This window comes from Erithacus rubecula, assembly GCF_903797595.1.
Source record: "Erithacus rubecula genome assembly, chromosome: Z".
In the NCBI taxonomy this organism is placed as follows: domain Eukaryota; kingdom Metazoa; phylum Chordata; class Aves; order Passeriformes; family Muscicapidae; genus Erithacus; species Erithacus rubecula.
Genome location: NC_136661.1, coordinates 7,412,248 through 7,430,153, shown reverse-complemented (window position 1 = coordinate 7,430,153; position 17,906 = coordinate 7,412,248). Strand labels below are relative to the sequence as shown.

The following is a 17,906-nucleotide window of genomic DNA, read 5'->3' as shown; positions in this document are numbered from 1 at the left end:
TTTTTAGCACCTGCCTCTTCTTTAAATCTTCTGGCCAGGATCTATGAACTACTCTTCTGCCTGTTTTCATTTTGGTTTTTTGAGGGGCATGTCTAGATTCTTCCTCCTCCTGAGTACCCCAGTTCCAATAGTAGTGTGAAAACTTCTGTTTGGCTCAAAGGCAGCACCAAATAAATATTTTGTTACACCATGGATAAAGGATCTGAGGTTATTCACTTATATCAAGCACCAAAAACTGCAGGAGACTGCATTAATTTTTCTGGTGGTCCAGACTTTCTGCTCTAGCAGTGTCCTCATGGCACAGGGGGATTTAACAGCCCTACTGATGAGTTAAGCAGCTCTAATTTTCTAATTCTGTCTTATGATATTACTCTACTTACTCTTCCATTCTCAGTCACAGCTTTCTCAGTTTGCCTTCCCACAGAGGGCAGTCTTCTCATTTTACTGTGTTTTCTTTGCTGGTAAGGAAACATTCAGAAACACATGAATTCATCTCCTGAGGTTGGATAAAATATGAATGAACCTTATCAAGAGGTGTAATAGAAGGCCTCTGCACCTGCAGCAAACACTTGATAGCCAGGCTGTCTAGTTCCCTTGCAGAGTCCCCACATGGCTGTTTCCAGGGAAGCAACACCAGCCACTCCACCTGTCCTTAAGCTCTGCCTTCAGCTGTATTGTTCTCCCATGCCAAGAGCTTGACTGCTCCTGCATCATTCAAATGCTCTGTGGACCACAGAAGCTTGTCCTGTCTGGGCTTCTTTGCTTCTAAATCCAGAAGAAGCTCAACTTTCCTCTTTTTTTTTTTTTTATGGTTTGAATAGCAATATGATCACAGAAAGTTTCAGTGCTCACTAAATTAAAGAAAAATTATGGGCAGTTAGTGAAAATTTAATAAAGACAGAATTATCTTTACAGAGTTTCAGAAAGGGCTTAGAAAATAATGTTTTAAAGAATATTTATTTATTTATTTATTTATCTATTTATTTACTCAAATTTACAGTTTTCCGGTATATTAACTTTGATACAAGTTCAATTTCACACAGCAGGATCTGAAAATAATCAACGCAGAAATGAATAAGGTTATATATATTCCTCCTGAGAAACAACCTCCTCTGAAAGTTGGAGCTTGTCTATCAAGTCCTTAGGAGAAAATAACTTTACAGTAATACTAGGCTGGAAAACAACTTGTCAAGGTTCTTGAAGGAAGATAGTAGTCTGGCCACTTTGCTGCTTGACAGCCTACCTGGAGAGGTCTGAGAAACCAGATTTAAGGTAAAAGAAGCTGTTTTAAAGCCTCTATTTCCTTCTACAGGCTTATTGTTTACTCATGCATGTGAGACCAACACTTCATTGAGGCTTACAAGTTAGAAGTCAGTGCTCAGACTGTTCAGTCCTGTCTGTAGCCTGGTCTTTGTTAAAAAAATCACTCTTGTGGTTTTGTTATAACTCAAACGTTAAAAGAGATTTAGTTACATTTTGTTGTAGCTGTTTTGTGCCAGAAAAGCTAGCAAAGCAGGCATTTTAAAGTGTCATTTAATTTGAAACTTTAAAGACCATTCAGTGAACTAATCTGTAAAAGCCTCATTCATTTCTTTTCATTAAATTCCATTTCAGCTGAGTTTATCATACCTCGCTTTCCTGGCAAAAGGGATATTCTTCATATTGTATTTACACAGTAAAATAGAAATACAATTTATGAAAACACACATATGCTACAGATACATTTCAAAAATTTATTTCAGGGTCCCTAGTCTAAAAAGAAAAGAGCATAAAAAGTTTAACAGCCTCAAGCACAACAGAAAATAAAAGTGACTATAAATATCCATATGATTTTACCTCATATGAATTCTATCTAAATTGCATAGATGTCATACAAAACCACCATTCTGGCTTTAGTCAGCCTTCAAACAATGTTCGTATATTTTTATTAATAAAAATATAGCTTAAACAAATCAAAATCGGATGTTGTTTTGCAGCACTGTAAGATCTACACAAGCATCTCCTTGAACATTCATTCCCAGATACACTGAGAAGGGAGTAGTTTTCATTTTTTCCACCTGAACATTCTCCTCCACAAAGAATTCTAATTAGTAATGGAGGAAAATGGGCATTTAAGCCAAAAGCAGACCCAGAGTATATCCAGAAGTTCAAATGGAGTAAAACATTCTTTAAAGTTTGTGAAAATTTGGGGACATTTTTAAATAGCCTTTTGTATAGCTGGATTGTATATACTGAATAGCAAGACCACAAAAAGTATTCTGGTTCATATCTGCTTAGCCTGATATAAAATAATGTTGCTGATTGAACTTTTACTGTTATCTCTTGGTAGAAAGCAACCAATTAAGTCTATTTCCAAAATGTGAGGTACCAGAACCTAGGTGCCTCAAATTCTCCTTTTGCAGCTGCCAACAGACTGACCTCTCAGCATTCCTTGTAGCCTCTGCTGGTTTCAAGAACATGAAGCAGACAGTAGGTCTGAACAGAGTCTTCTTCCAAGTATTAGAAGAAATCTAGAAAGGAAAGACCTATGGTAAGATTTAAAACTCTAAGTTTGTTTATCTTTTCACTTCTCTAGGAGCAAATTAGATTTCATCTGATTGCCAGTTAACATTGCTGAAAGAGAAGCAAAGCCAATGTCAGCTAAATTTTAAATTTTAAATTTTTCACTAGGCATAAACTGTGGTGTGTAGACATGTTTCTGTATACCCACATGAACACATAAACTTTTGGGAATAATTCATTATTAAAAAAGTGAAAGACTATCTGGATTCAAACATCCTTCCACAAACACACAGATGCAATTTTAAATGCACACAACACAAATATTTTCTTGCCAGAAAATGAGTCTAATGATAATAAATGAAAGAAACTATTTTCTTGTAAATAGAATACTTTTCATATTAAGAAAAACTCACATGCTTAGACCTTCCCCCCTTCCTTTATTTATCTTTATGCTGGATGTTTTTACTGCTTCTTAAAAAAATGTGTGTTCAAATGACATTTAAATCCTCAGTGCTCCCTTCAGAGCTGAATTTGTGACATTTTTAATTTCAGTGGCAAGATAATACAGTATCAAGATACAACTGCAAATTCGTTGCGACAATAAGCCTGTCAAAAACCTCAGCTTAAACTAAACTGCAAGGCTGAATAACCTTGGTCAGAGGAAGAAGGAGAACACAGGAGAGGCCTCTACGTAAAGTCCTAGGATCTGTGGCTCAAACACATTTTTGAAAAGAAGCTGGGTGGCAAGAATGAAACAACAGACTTGAATAGTAGTGAGAACTTCCAGGTATCCTGAGAGCTGTGAGTCAGTGAAACCACAGATCTCAATAGCTTAATTTTAATACTTTTCTATTGCTGTAAATGTTCTGTACTTAGACAGAAAGAGAGAACATAGATTTTTCCCTCCTCTCTTTCACTTAAATAGGTCATTGTCTACAAACCTGGCTAGGACTATTCTTACTCGAAGATGCAGGTGGCACCATCTGTCCTTAGGAGCTCTGTGCCAGACAGTTCTGGCTTCACTTTGTATGTGAATTTTATTCCTGCATAAAATTGAAATATGCAGATCCTGTGAAAATTACTCTGCCCAAAAGAGTAAAAAATGCACATAGTATACAAAATAAGAAAGACTGCAAGGATCAATTTTATTTAAGTAAATAAGTCACATTTCTTTTTAATGTTTTCCCTTGCAGTACCTCAACCAGAATTTAAAATTATGTCTCAAGGTGATGTGGAGACTCTTTGAGGTGGTTTTGTTTTCCTGAAGAGTACAAACATTGTCTACCTAGTATGTCTTTCTAAGCAGTCTGAGAACAAAACTTCTCTTCTGTGGCAGGGACTGGTGAGACAAAACAAGACAGAATTCACCTTCTGTACCTGGGCTGCCAGCTCTCTGGGATAAGCCTCCTACTGCTCCAGACATCCAGATCAGGGCCATTCCAGACCAGGAGTCTCCAGAAATACATCAGCTGGTTTGGGTGCTGAACATGATGACAAAGCCAGTCTGGCCACTGCCTTGGAGAGACAAGACCCCCATGGTCTCTGAGGCCCTGTTCCCAGATCTCTTTCCCACTAGATGTAGATCCTGGGTTGGTGCTTCCCGCAGGATCTGTGCCTCCACATTGGCTCAGGGGCATGGAACGGAGGATTCCAGAGCTTCTTTTTCACTAGTAAGCAGCAGAAGACTCTGTTGTGTTAAAAATTTTGTCCTAAAATCAGCCCACAAAGCTGTAGACGTCTAGTAGCAAGCTCCCTATTTGCCAGAATATCCATTTTTTAGGGGAAACTTTGCAGCAGGGCACCAGGCTGGTGAAAGGATTTACTTTTAAAAGTATTTATCAATAGAGTGTGTCTGGTCTAAGTTACACCCTGTGACTCCACTGAAGTCCACTGAACTTGGTCACGGGGAACTACAACTGAGCTCCACTGGGATTAAACTCTCAGTTACAAGCATGCAACCCCAGCGGATTCAAGATGCAAAAACATACATGATGGCAAAACTTGGCTTGTTGTTATGCATCAAGATGCAGGTGGCACCATATGCAATGGGTTTCCAGTCACTTGGCAGATGTTCACAGCTGTCCAAGAGCAGAGAAAAGCTCACACAGCTAATTCACATTCGGGTAGCATTTTGAGACAAAATTACATTTGTTGTTTCGGGGGGTTTTTTCAGTTTGCTGATGTTATTCGTCACTTTGAAGTTTGCTGGTATTTTTGGAAAGAAAAAAGGAGAAGCCTCCAACAAACCCAAACCTATATGGTGCACGTAGTTATTGATTCCAGGACAAAAATGAAGGGACATACACCCAGATTTTATTCAGTATATGCATCTTTAGCTTACAGGTTGGCCAAATGTTACTTACTGTCTGTTTTTCCACTCAACACTGTTGCTTTCGTTCTTTAATCTAATCTGTTTATCTTTGAAGGTTTGAAAATTTGTACTCAGCATGTATTTTGGAACATCAGAAATATATACTGTTGTTTCATAGGCGATCTAAATAACTTTGTTATGATAAAGGACATGGGAGAGAGGATAGCTTAAATGTAAACAACAGTGGTTTTATCCTTCGAAAAATCCAAGGGAAGCTGTGTTTGTTGACAGAAAAGTTTATTGCTCTGTATAGCATGAGCAATTTTCTAATCTCCTCTGATCTGCTCAGCTCCTTATCTTTTTCCCTCCCTTGCTCTGTCATTTCACGCCAGGCCCGTGTTCAGGCAGATACAGATAATAAAATTATCACCATCTCTGAAACATGTTCTGCATTGAAGCGTTGCTTTTCCAACTGTGCTGGCACCATTTGGCATCACAGATCTGAGTAGATTTTCCAGCGGATCTTGCTCTGACTGACCTGCAGCCCTTTCCCAGTCGCACAGATTGTGTTACAGCATTGGAGAGGGCAGCGAGAGGCACAGCCCTGTGCCGAGGAGCTCCCCTAAAGCCAGCCCCGAGCACCGCGGGCACGGGGCTCTGCAGGATGCCCGCAAACACCAGGCGGCTCGGAGATAAATTTGGTTTCTCTGGCGAGCGGTGAAGGCTCACTGCCACCTGTGGGCAGCGAGCAGCATCCGCAGCAGGCCGGAGAGGAGATCTCAGGCTGGCAGAGCTGGGCTGGTTAGGGACCCTCCGTGGCCGCAGAGCTGCAGCATTGACCCAGCGGCGCCGCCGCGGCCGCAGCGCTCTCTGCCGCGGCTCTGTGCGCCTCGCTCGGGCACCGAGCCCTGCCAGGCTCTGCGCTCCCAGCCCCCAGCACCCGCGAAGCATCGCCGCGGGGACCCTGACAGCCTGGGCGCTGCTGCCTCCAGACCTAGAAATACCTGCTGGCGTTGGATCAGGGTGAAATTGCTAGTTAACCACATTACTAGTGGTTAACAGGACAAACAAATAGAATCAGGCAATTAGTTCCAGCCTCCCAAACCTGGCTTTCTAAAGAAATGTGGGATAAAACTTGGCGTTTACGGTTTTAAGATATCCTTAGAATCAGATCTCTGGGTACCATCCAGAACTTGATTGATAGACTGCAAAAGTTTTTTTCAAATTATATCTTTCTGGAATGGCTACTCTGATGATCTAATTTCAATTGATGTTGTGTAGGGTAAAAATAGTTTTACATAATTTTCAGTGAATTGCTGAGTCTCTCAAATTAAAAGGGGCATACGCATAAGGGTCATTGAGTTCAACTTCATGTTCCTTGTAGGAGTACCTAAAACTAAACCACATGACTGAATGCTATAAGGAAACAATTATCTTGAATTAAAAATAATTGTCTTGGCCCTAACTAATTTTTTAACATAGGGTGCCTACAGGAAAATAATAATAAAAAAAAATAAAAGGAAAACTTTAAAGTAAGGAATAGGATACATTAAAAAAAAATACATTTTTACAGCCTAATTACTAGGTAAAGTAAACAACAACAAATATATGTAATCCTCAGTTTGGACTAGTTCTGTATATGTATTACTTTATAATTATATCCTGTGAGAATTTTAATATCTATGCATGCACATTTGCATACAGTTGTCTTTAAGCTGTGAGGGCCAGCATCATACTTCATGCATTCATTTGCATTCATGAGCTCACCTGTAATTCTTTATCCCTAAGCAAGTGAAGACAGAACAGAGTATCTGAGCAGAATCCAGCCATACACAAACAGAGTATATGTATGCAGCAGAGTGAAATTCTCTCCACTGTGCCTCCCCCAAAGGAGAATTTGCCTAGAGAGAGACTATTTGTCCTTTAAGTACTCATTAACAGCTCACTGCATTTGGGGTTTAATGACTTTTTCCTTTGCAGCATCCCACCTCACAGGCTCAGCTGGGGCATTGGGGCAGGGAAAAGCCCAGGGGTGAGCCTGCTGTGCAGAAGGGCACGTTGTGCAACACCCACCTGTTAAAAGCTTAGGCACTCACTGCAATGGAGCCCCTCCAGACTTCTTGGCTCTGAGTGAGCTCCAAACACTGCAATAGGTATGTGATTTTATCTTCTTAATAGTGTGTAAAAACTTAGCACAATTTGGACACAGTATAAACATTGTTGGCAGTGTTCTTTAGAAAAATTATTCATAGCAACTTAGTTCCAGCTGTACAACTCCTCCTATGTCTCTTCCTTTATAACATATCTGCAATAAATATTTACAATGCAGTACCTGTTTCCCCAAAAGATACAAAAGCATTTACGCATTCTTCTTTCAAAAAGTTAGCATTTTTTTGGTATTTCCAAACTTGTAATAGTTTATTATGGTTTGGGCAATATCTGATATAGCTGTACATAAAAGCATTCAGGACATCTGTTAATCCTAGAGTATTTGATTGAGTATTACCATATAAACACAACATTTACCAAATATTTACATGTTGAGTTATAAGGAAATATGAAGTTTCCTTTTACACATATCCTTGTGAATACTAATATTTTCATGAGTGTTCATGAAACTAAGCCAGATTAAAATGCATTTCAGCTTTTACAAGAGCAAATACAGGATCAGCCATAAAAATAGCAGATTCTTTAATCTAAAGCAAAGTACAAGTATATGATTGCATGTCATATGCATGCTTGCTTAAACAAAATTAGATAAGTTAGTGAAATAAGATTTATCAAGGATTGCCTAACATGAATCTGCTGGCTCTGAAGGTTGTGAATTGCAAATATCTGGAAACTGGAAGATCATGCTGGATGTTATCAGTGTATGTTGATATTTCTTCCTTTTGGTCTTCCCTAGGTCTCCAATGCTGACCTCTGTAACATAGGAAACATGGCCAAATTGACTTTTTTCCTACCATACTACAAATGTTCTTATCTTAAACTTGTAAGAGAGAATGTGATGTGACCTGAGAGAAATTTATTCTTTTTAAGGGACAATAATTTCCTCTTGCTTTGTATCTCTGCCACTTTCTAGGCTGGGAAGCAGCCTGTGTAGAAGTTGCACTGTGGTCAGGCACACAGTTTGCAAGCAGAAAAAAGAGTGAATCCTTATCAGTGGAGCAGATGGACCACAGTATTGTATTTTTCTGCTTGTGCAGTTGTGGGCTGAGCCTACCTAATCTTACAGCTCTTTCTTTGTTGATGTAATTGTTATATAAATCTTCTAGCACTCAGTGGGGGGAACCACCAGCAGGAAAGCAAACTGAACCCCTTTTTCTGGTTCCAGTGCAGTCTGTGTTTGTTCTCTGCTGTCTGGAGACCTAGCTTTTCCTTGCAGCTGTAAAGCCTTTTTTTTCTTGTTATGAAATTATTATTAACAAGGCATCTTAAGTATTTGGTTTTGTGTTTGAAGCTTGCTGCTAAGTCCTTCCCAGTACATGGACAACTATTGCTGTTCTGCCCTCCTGGGCTCTTGCACACCTCTAAATACTGAAATATGTGAAGGAAAGGTGTGCCACCCACTTATGCTAAGGAAAGATCACAGTGAGAGAAGCAAAGAAAGGAAGAGGGGTCCTACAATGGACTTTCAAAGATAATTTCCTCTCTTCTGTTGTCAGTACCCAAACAAATGCAGAAATTGTACAGTTTCAGTTCATGTCAATTCCATCACATATTGATATCCATTTCTCCCCTTCCTCAAATATTTTGCAAACACATATCAGCATTTTAGTATTTGCCTTTCCTCTACTCTGGGTGTGTGATGGGGCCTGAGAAGAACAACAAACACACAAATACACAGTTCCTAAGAGCTGCTTTCTCCTCATGCACCTGTGAACAGGGACAACACTGCACCAGAGGATGCAAGGTCCTTACACCAGTTCTGCTGGAAACCAAGGGGTATTCCACCTTATTATCAGAGTAATTTATTAAACTTTAGTCTTCAGGGCTCTTAGAAATAATGTGTAAGTATGGAATAACTCTGCTTGTACTCCTGATAATTTTGTTCCCTTCACTTCCTTGATTTTTGAGAAACTCTACTCTGAGATGGCCAGACTGACTCTTTGCCCTCCTTAAAAGCAATGTAGAAAATACATTCAGAACCTGGGATAAAAGCTTAATAACCACTGGATACTAGAGATCATAGACCAAAGGTTATATACCAAATATCCTGGACACAGGTGAATGTTTCCTCCAGCTATGAATGTATAAAGCAGACAATGAGAGATAGAAAGAAGCGAGTTAGGTCTTTTATCTTCGTTGAATGAACGATTATGATTAAAGCCATCATAAGGACTTCCTTTTCTAGTGCCTGATGTGCATGGCAGATACAAAGGAAAAGTGTCCTGATATTAACACACCTGTGAGGAGCTCCTTTGCTTTGCTCCATGGTAGATATGGTAAGAGGGCTTGACATGTCAAAGATGAGGAGAGACAGCAGAGACCATGAGGAAAACATCTCACTACAGGCAGTTTGCACTGGAAAAATCATCCTTTATGGGTGTGTGGAGTGCTTCCTTTAAGATGTTAACATAATCTGCATATAATACATTCCAAAATGGATTAATTTTTCTCCCAGATGTTGTTAGTCACAGGTTCCCGGCCTCGGTTTGACTTGATGAATTTGCATATTCTTTTTCTACTCACTTTGCTCCTCAACAGGAAGGAAAGAGATCTCAAAATTCTCATGGCCAGAAACACCTCTATTGCAACGCTGTTGACTACTACCAAATTGCCTCAGGAAAAAATTCTGTCCATGGCAATTTCCTACCTTGCAGATATAAAACAGCATCAGATGATACAACTACTAACTGGAAAAATGCTGTCCCTGAGTTACCTGTAATCCCAAACATCTTTTGCTCTAAATCAACCCTCCTGTCACCAGCCTAAGATGGACTCCTCTGTTCTTTGCGTTTCTATACTTTCCACCAGGAAAATGCAATGTAACAGAGGTAATGTCAGGAAAAATGTCACATATGTACATGTGAATGCCCTTATACTCAACATTCAACATGATTTCTGCATTTTGATTTTCTTACTCTTCCTTTTACTGAACTTACACCTTCACTTTCTATCTGCTTTCTTCTTTGTCAATAGCTGGTTGCAGTTTTGCATACAAAAAAGAATAAAATTTTATGTGCTGGCAGTAATTTATATTCAAGGGATCACATAGCAACATTTTAGATTAACTAACAAATAAGTTAATTCTACCAATGATGAAACTCAAATTATCAGATTGAAAAACTATGTTAGTTACAAAACAACATAAATGAAAAAGCCCAACTAACCCATAGAAAAAAAAATCTCCTTCACTAATTTGTGTTTGGAACTTACTTCATCCCTGACCAGTAGCTTCCTTTAAAAATCAGTTTCAGTTGCTCACCGGTGCTGTCCCATCCTCATGATCTCTCTGTGCTCACATTGCACTGTGGATCTGATCTCTTTCAAATCCCCTAACCCTGTCTCCCATGTATTGCTGTTTTGCTGTAGGTAGGGGCCTATTCTGGAACTAATTTTTGATGCCTACTGGCTTCAGGGTCTAAATCTTGCCTGCACTTCAACAGGAGCAACAACACATGCTAGATACTCTGATGCCAAGAAGTGCAAGGATGTCATTCAGTTCTACCACACTTTGAGCCTTCCAGTCTAGGATCAGACTTATTGTAGAAGTGCCTCTATCCTGTCTTTTCTTTTCTTTAAAAGTAAAATGTATTTTATAACGTGTCAAGCATTCTCATCTGGGTTCACATTCACTGCATGTATGATTTTTTTTCCAATCATTTTTATTTTGTTTATTTCCAACTGTATTTTTAAAAAAATTATGCATGAGTGTGTGTGCTGAAGGAAATGCATTGCTGACCACATGCATGGTGGAATTTTGCAATATTTATTCTGACCATGAGAATGTAGAGATGAACCTGGCTAAGATTTTTCAGACAAAAGGGATAATTTTATATTGATATTTTGTTGGTATTTTTTCGGGAAATGTAGCAAATTATGGAGGAGGTTAATCTGAAGGATCCTAAGGAGGAGCTTGATTTTCAGAAAGTTACAGGAAATTTTCCCTTTAGAAACAGATATGTTGGCTGGGCACACCCAGTTTTCCCACTCTTGCTACTGCTGTCCGTAGGTACATGGGCAAAGAAAGGCATGCAGCAAGAGGACAGAAAATCACTGAAGAGGCCCCTGCTTTTTCTTGTCCTCCAGGTCCTCTGTGCCCACACAGGGGACAGACGGATAGCTTGATCCTGACACATGGGCTGCAGCACTAAGATGACAAGATATTACAATTTCCAGTTAAAGATGACAGATTGGACCTAATGGCATGAGGAGTAGGCCCCCATCATGCCAAGGATGTGAGTTTCCAGAAAACTACCTCTTGCTTTAATTTAACATGCTATAATTGTGGATGCTTTCTGTCATGATTTGTGTTTGCTACCTTTGCCTGGAGAAGACCAATTCCTCGTTGTAATTACTCCTACTGGCAAGTCAAGTAGAGCTCAGACCATTCATCTGTATCCCATAATTAGCTCTGCTTCTTTTCTTGTGATGTGCGAGTTCATTTTTTCCCATTTCTAGAAGAGGAGTTCCAAATGAATTTTCACTCCTCTGTCTTTAAGTACTTTGTTGAGGACTGGGCCCTAAAAGACATCTAAATATTTTGCTGTAGAAAGATGACTTCAGGAAGAGTTTGCATGGATTGGGCCACAGTCTGTTACTGGAAGGGAGGCTTAACAGTCAGCTTATGCTGTCAATTTCCCTTTGGCACGGGTATTGCCAACCTTATCCCGAGAGTTCTTGTGGTTCCAAGCAAAACCTACTGCCCATCCATCAGCAGAATACAGGCCTTTTGATTTAGCCATGGTGATATATGTGTAACTGAGCCTAACAAAAAAACACAAGGAATAATGCAGTTCCCCAATTCCAACCTTCTCCCCAGTCCCCCAACCTCCCTCCTTCACTCTGCAGTGGAAAGTGAAAACAGAACTTTAGCTCTGTTTTCTCTCTCCTGGTAATCTGCTGTCAAGAGGCTGTCTGTCACTCTTTCCACCTCAATGAAAACATCATCAGCTTTTTCATTTTAAGTGTTGACTTGAGAGACAAACCAGCCCTCATTTATACCTTAATGTTCGTCTAGAAAGTGTTTTAAGATTTCAGGTTACACTCAGCAAGCCCATGCCCAGTGGGTCTAAGGGCTTAGACGGAGCTGGCCTCTCAGCTTGGAATTTATTGATTTGATACAGTTTCTTTTCTTACTTCTGAAGCACAAGGCATGCAATGGTGAAAGGGGGGTAAGACCTCAATTAATAGAAGCATGAAATAAAACACATATGTAAAGGGATGTAAACAATGGGCCAGGAGCAGACAACATGTAGGGATCAAGTCTGGGGATAAAAAAAAAGCAAAAAAGAGCAATTGCATATTGTTGGAAAAGAAAGATTCAAACACATTAAAAAACTCAAGCTTTTCATTCTGTAATTGTTACAGTCCCCAGCAGGACTGTGTGCACCAACCCCTCTCAGAAGCTACAGCTGTGGGTCAGTGAGGACTGCCTACAGGTCTCACTGTTAATCTTTACTGCCTGCACCAAAGTTTACAAATGTAAGTCGAGGAGAAGATCAGTGCAGCTAGCAAAACTGGTTTACCACAGGCTATATACAAGTCCTTATTTACCAGCTGTTGCTATTTAGTGGTGTCTGACACACCACACATAGGAGAAGGGAAGGTGTTTTCGATAAAACTGTGTGGATAGCTCTTGGTTAGTGCAGCCCATTTTACACTGTGCTCATGACAATCTTTCATTTCTTTCTCAAGCAGCCAAGACTCTACTCCTACAACACACACAGGAGGAACCAATTTCTTTCTGTACTTAGAGAGTCAGTGGCTAGTGAACAGAGGAATCCAGAGATGATGTACTTGTTGGCATGCTGGAAAGGGTACCAGCATGAACCCTTCACAAGCCCCTAAGACCAGGCAAGACAGCAGACAAATTGATTTAAACCACAGACTGAGCATATCCCCATATCTTGATTATGGTGATAATGATTAATGATGAAACAACTCACATCCCCACGAACAGGACCAGGCAGAACAGGGGCAAAAAATGTTGTTTAGAAAGCAGACCCTGTAGATATTTTCTATGCTGTTGTGTCAAATCACCTGTGACATTATTCTGGATATGCATCAGAGCAGGCAACTTGTATGCAGTAGACTTGCTCATGGTCTAATGCAGTGGCTAGTAAATAATACTAAACTCTCAACAATGCTTCTACAAAATAGAAATTTTAAAATGTTAGAAAAATTATTTTCTAACAGAAGACAGGAAGATAATGCTGAATGCTGAACAACTTTAAAAGCTGGAGTAGTTATTCTAAGAGGACTACTTATAAGTTGCAAAAAGTTCAAATGTTTAGGTAAGAATTGTTGAATTGGATCAGCACTTCTGAAAAAGTCAGATTAAAGGGAATAACTGGGTACAAAGGCAGGTTTGCTACCACCTTATTTACTAGTTTCATTACTGCTTGTTCTCTGGTGAGTTGAGTAATTTGAGGCTTAAGTTTTGTGTTTTTACACCTACATGATTTTTGCTCTGTATCCCTTTTTAAGGAGAATGATACAAAAAACTCACTTTAGTAGTTATGTGGGAAAAGACTGAAAAGAGCCTAATCCACAGCCATAGGGGAAGTTAGTCTTAGAGTAAGAGAAGAGGGGCTTAAAAATGTGAAATTTCCATTACATTAATTCTTTTGTAGCAACAAAATGAAGCTTTTAAAAGTGAATAGTAATTCTTCCCCTCATCTTACATGTGAGCAGGGAAATGACAGGCTTGATTCACTGTTGCTTTTTTCCATGAATGAAGCCTCTTGGAAACTAAATCTGCATTTTTCACTAAAGGTGAAGTTATAAATGAGTTTAACACATGATTGATATTTTAATCCATGGTTAATCTACTTCTCCAGATCCTTAAAGAGTAGTTTATAGTAGTAGATAGTTTATAACCATCTAAAATACATTAATCTCTGTAATATGGCTGTAACATCTGTTAATCATTTGTTACCCACTTGTACATCATTTATAAATGCAACCTTTACATAAAGTTTGAATGAATTATTTTGTGTTTGTACAACACATTCCTTTCGAGGAATGCAAAGCTCTTTGAAAACATAATTTGTTTGAGGCTTATTACTGCCACATGCCATAGGCAATTCGTGTCCTCGGTTTACCAACAGCCAGGCTAAGAAATAGGGTTACATCCACACTGGAAGAAGAACGTGGCACTTATAAGCTACATCAAATCAACAGACTTCTGTATCCCACAGACTTTCTGTGTGAATTCCTTCCCATGACTACTGCCACAGACTGTCCATACCATACTTCTAATGCTTTGTGCCAAGTCATGAGACACAGGCTATTGCAACTCCTCCCTGAAGTGAATATGAACAGGTACAAGTCTTCCAAGGATTGGTCAGCAATCTCTCAGGAATATTTTCTAGAACCCCAGGTCTGTGGAGACTTGTGTTCGTCGTGCCTGCAGTCTGCACGCAGGCGGAGGGGAAACTGGTTTTGCCATGAAGATCCTTTGAAGATGAGCAAGCTCTGAAATTTGGGTTAAAGCCTTATCTCAGCAGGGACTCGTATGTTCAAGCACAGATGTTTACCCATGTAGTGAGTGGTGGGTGTCCTTGGAGTAGGCTTAGACAAAGGTTTCTTTCTGCAATACCCCAATCCTACAGCTTCCATGACATAGTGAAGGAAGGTGTGGAGTGACAAAAAAATGACATCTGGCTTTCTTGTCCCACTTAAATCACAAGCAAGTCATCTCTCTGAGCAAATACTGGGTGGTACCAACAGGCTTATACCATGAGTTCTGCACTACTTTCTCTTCAGAGCCAGAGCTCCATTCTGAGCTGAGTAATGCAGTGTTGTCTTTGCAAGTCATTCTTGATATTGGTATTACCAAGGACCTCTTCTTTGCAAATAATCATTTGATTAATCTCTTCATCCATCACCCCTCATCTCCCTCCTGCTGTACACCATGCCTTTCTGTATTATTTATTCACCCTGCAGTCTTTGATACCCATGAAAAATCTCCACGTATGGACATTTTCTCTTAGTTCCTGAGGAAGATCATGGAAGAAGGATCATGGCAGAAAACATGTTAAAAGTAGACATGTTCAAAGTAAAGCACAAAAACAGAGCTGTTTGGGAGTCAAGGAATTAAAAGATGAGTGATTATACTTATTGGCTAACTACTTACTGCCTAACTCAGTTTCAGTTCCTTGAATGTATTAATATGTCTGCTTTCTCACTTGTGACAGGATATTTTACAGACTGTCTTATACATAAGCCTCCAATTTTTCTGAAACCAGGACATTTTTTCTTACCCTTTTCTGCCTAAAAAATAATAACCAATGCTTTTTTTGGATCTCTTTTTAATATGTAGAAAGAGTTGAAAGGTTATACCAGAATAAATTTAAAGAGAGTGAATTTGATAAATACACCTGGTCTGAAAGGCTCCCCCAGCCATGGAAACAGTTACAGCAACGTGAGGCCTTCTCCAAAGTATCATGAGTACCCTGTGGTCGTTACTTTACCTTGGTGACCCCTTAATGAGGCAGGATTTGCAATTTGTGGAGTTTGAATAAAAGGCTGTTCAAGTGAGAGATTTGGGGAAAAACAGCCTCCTTCTGTGAGATCCTTCACCACAGCCTCAAGGGAAATATCTCTGTAGGCAGCTATTAGTGTTTGGACAGTCCTGCAGCAGCCCTGCTCTTTGCTCCAGTCTGTGGTGGGTGCTGCTTGGGAAGGCTTAGCTCCAGAGAGTGAACAACTCCTGGACTCACACATCACAGCCCTGAGCACTCAGCAGCAGCCCACTATTGCTCCACAGCCCAAGTCCCACGGGCCTGTCACCAGGGGCACAAATTTTGCTCACTGAAACAAACTTTTGATGTATTTGGCTTGTGGACTGCTGCGTGGTATAAGCAAATCTGTGTAAGCTACCAAAAAGAGCTGGGGTTCTGGAAGCAATCTAGATGGAGCAATGCAGTGCTTAGCAGCACTCTGAATAAGAAGGTAACTCATGCTGTTTTCCTCAGTTTTAAGCTCTTTCCCACTTGTTCTTATAAGTTAGAGTGCATTTGTATGAATGGCTTCCCTAATTCACTGGTACCTGATAACATCATACTGCTTCTCCCTCATCCATTAACAGCTCCTTAGACTGTGATGCACCTGAACCCTGACCACTCTCCCAGTTGTTTGGTTCTGTGATGCCCAGTATCCAACTTAGATCAACAGCAAAATATATTTCTAAAAAAATGCTGAGACTTGTCCTTTATTTACCACCTTTTTTCATATCAGACCAAAATATCACATCTGCAGACTTTTCATATCAACACAGAGATTACCAGTGTTAAATCAAAATCCTTTGAATACTAAGGGTTACACAAATGGTGGCCAGGGTAAATATTGTTTCCCAAGTAAGTGGTTGAATGAGTGCTGATGGCTGTATGCCTGACTGACCAAAAAGTTTAAAAGTATTTGGTGTTTGCCTTCTCCCCTAGCATTTGTCTTTTAATGGGAAATGTGTTTGTTCATCTCCTCTGATTCTAGTTCTAATGTAACTATGAGTGCTGCAGCAGGATAATGCATACCTTTCTCTTCTGTTGTTTCTGTGCATGAAAGTCTGACATCTCCTGTGGCAGTAAACAATGTGACATTGGACTATCTCAGAGCACAGCTCTGCACCCATCAAGAGATGTGTTGTGTTCTGCCCAAATATTAGGGTCCACTTCTCCGACACAGGGACTCCGTGAATTCACAACCTGTGAAAACTACAGTGGCTACTTTATTTCAGTATTATGACAAATGTGTTTCTTGCTATTAACAGGCATATCCAGTTCAGACAGTCCAAGGCTGAAAAGCTCATCATTGTTGCTTACCTTGCAGAATCTGTAACTAGTTTCAGAACAATATCAGTGTTTCTGGTGCTTTTAGGCTTGCCTACTAGTCCCTAGGTCTAACTTAATATATGGCTCATCCTATTCAGGGTGACAGTCTGTTCTCTGCAATGTTTCTCCAGGGAGAAATTCTGTTGGGAGAATGGTGTTCTTTTACAATCAGAGAAGACATGTTTGCAAGGCCTTCTGCTTCCTCCTTCTCCTCAGGCAGACTGAACAGCATTATGTAATTTCTGAGCTCTCTTCACTGATCTCTGGCATTGTCAACTTCTTGCAGTGAATTACTGATGTTTCACAGAATTATAGTATCACAGAATGGCTTGGGTTGGAAGGGACCCCAGAGACAATACAATTTCACTCCCTGTCATGGTCAGGGACACTTCCTACCAGACTAGGTTTGCCAGAGCAGCCTGGCCTTGAATGCTGCCAGGGAGGGGCATCCAAACTTCTCTGGGCAGCCTGTTCTGTATCCCATTATCATCACAGTAAAGGACTTCTTCCTACTATCTAATCCAAACCTATGCTTTCTCAGTTTAAATTTGTGCACCTTTCTCCTGCATCTGGCTGTTGATGGGATTGAGAGGGTGAATGTGGCCCTAGGGATGCTTGCTGAAGACTTTTGCACTGACCAACTTCATAAACTCACATTCTAAACTGTGCAGCATTCCCCACGCTTTTGCTTTTTCAATGTTTCAGAATTTTTCAAATTCTGGGCCTTTCATGGATTTTTTTATGTGTATTTTACCCAATGCCCATGTCACCCTCTGGTTCTCTTGCCAATAGCTCTCCAAAATGAGATGACTCTCTTTTCAGCCTTGAATTGTAGATATGAACAGGACAACTGGCGCCACAATCCTCTTCCATTTTCCTTGAAAATTTCAGTCTACACTCAGTACTGTTTATGACATTCATTATTGTTCCATAGTCCTATAGTGGATATTTTTTAGTCTTTTCAACTCTTGGTCCAGCAGTTTGCAAGAAAGGCTGATGGCCATGCCCTTACCATTGCACTAGAGGTCCTGTTAGCAAGCAGCATATAACATGGGAGCTGGGATAACATAAATTGTCACAAATGTATCTCACAAGAT

At 40.0% G+C, this 17,906-nt stretch overlaps 1 long non-coding RNA gene across 1 annotated transcript; it reads right to left on the bottom strand.

The window, feature by feature from the left end:
- Positions 1-208: 208 nt before the first annotated feature.
- Positions 209-16,680, bottom strand: LOC306814215. The gene is made up of 3 exons (XR_013777117.1): positions 16,513-16,680; positions 2,419-2,510; positions 209-458 (listed from the first exon to the last, which is right to left on the bottom strand). It is a non-coding gene; the product is annotated as an uncharacterized lncRNA (long non-coding RNA).
- Between the last annotated feature and the right edge of the window lie 1,226 nt (positions 16,681-17,906).